The sequence below is a fragment of the Mesoplodon densirostris genome, chromosome 2 (genome assembly GCF_025265405.1).
Source record: "Mesoplodon densirostris isolate mMesDen1 chromosome 2, mMesDen1 primary haplotype, whole genome shotgun sequence".
Lineage (NCBI taxonomy): Eukaryota > Metazoa > Chordata > Mammalia > Artiodactyla > Ziphiidae > Mesoplodon > Mesoplodon densirostris.
In genome coordinates this window covers 30,455,891-30,457,561 of record NC_082662.1, presented here as the reverse complement: position 1 = coordinate 30,457,561, position 1,671 = coordinate 30,455,891, and positions in this window count along the sequence as shown.

Genomic DNA, 1,671 nt, shown 5'->3' with positions numbered 1-1,671 from the left:
GGAGAGGGACGGGCAGGGAGAAGCAGGTGAGGAAGCAGCAGACTGGGAGAGCGCCCTTTCTGCCCTGCGGTTCCCATGGCGGCTCCCTCACCTGACCCCCACCCTTTGCACCCACAGAAGTCATGGGGCGGTCAGGATAAGACACCCCCAACCAGGCAGGCCCGGACTGCTCTCTTGGGCTCTCCCTTCGCGCTCAACTTAGGGCTTCACGTGGAGAGACAAAGTGCCCCGGGGTTGGGGTGGAGGAGGATGCAAGGAGGGTCCTAGATTTGGGTCCCTTTGCCTAAGATCAGTAATTCCTCCGGGACATGGCTACAGTCCAGTGCAAGAACACAGGAATGGGTCAGACAGATGCCAGGCTGCAGGCCCAGCTCAGCCACTTGCTAGTTGAGTGCTCTTTCCTGACCTTGATGTTCTCATCTATACAATGGGTACATACTTCACACAGTTGTGTGATGAATACATGAGCTGATGTGTATGCCGCACCCCATGTAGTGCACAGCACATAGAAGTAGGTGGGAAATAAAGCCCAGGCCACAGAGAACAGACAGCCTGGGCAACCAAGAGGCCTCTCAGGATAGCAAGGAGCTGGAACAAGGGGCATGCCATGAACTTGTGTTCAGACTTCAAAGGGCCTGACTCTGCCAGCCCTGGGAGACGCTCCACTCCACCAGAAATCACCAGCAGAGGCAGGAAGAGAGCCACAAAGGGGCCTTGGCAGGATTCATGGGACCCTCCTGGGCTGCCGCCCTGCCCCCAGCATAGAGGAGAATTACAAAGCCGCATGAGGTGGGCAAAGCTGGGGATATGGTGCCACCTGCTGGCCATTATGGGAAAGACACAAGAGACGCACTGGAGAGAGGAGAGGGGCTTCTGCAGCCCTCTCGGGTACCAGTTTTGGAGGCCTGACCCAGACTGGGTCCCTGGGTTCTTCTTCCTGCCTCAGGGCCCACCCAGATCTCCTGGCAGGCTGAGAAGAAGGTGGTGACCAGGGCACAGCTCTCCAAGTTGGGCGTTACAGCAGAGACAGCTCCAACGTCTAAATGGCACATTTCCCTCCAAGCCCCAGCAGCTGGGCCCAGCCCTGGGAAAGGAACATTCTTCAAGTTTGCAAGGCTTTGCTGTGGACTTGGGTCTCAGGGAAGAGGGAATCCAGTTCCCGCCTTGGGGGAGCCACGGTCTCGTTGGTGTGAAGTGGCTGAAAGCAGAACCTGCAGTGGCGTGGGCTTGGGAGGCAGGCTAGACAGGGACGCACAAGCCAAAGTCTGCAGGTGAGAAAGAGCCTGGGGAGCTTGGGGTGCAGCTGGGGGCTCTGGAAGTGAGGGGAACCCCATCATGACTCTCATTAACAAGGTGAGACTCATTTCCTCCAAGGACCAGGCCAGGGGACAGGCTTATTCCCAGCTCTGCCCAGTGACTGTAAATGTCATCCCCTCTCTGGGCCTCTGTGTTTCCCAATCTGTGAAATGGGATGAGGAGGGGGCACCCAGGTCTGTATCCTGAGCTTAGGGCTCACAGCCCAACGGTGCCACTTCTGATTTCTGCTTTCTCATGTCCAGGAGGAAGCCGTGCTGTTATGAGACCTGCTGGTAATTCCTCTTTCCCAGGAATGGCAGGCAAGCCCAGCAGTGAACTCCGAAGCTGGGCAGGAAGAGGGGGCACCCCATCAGA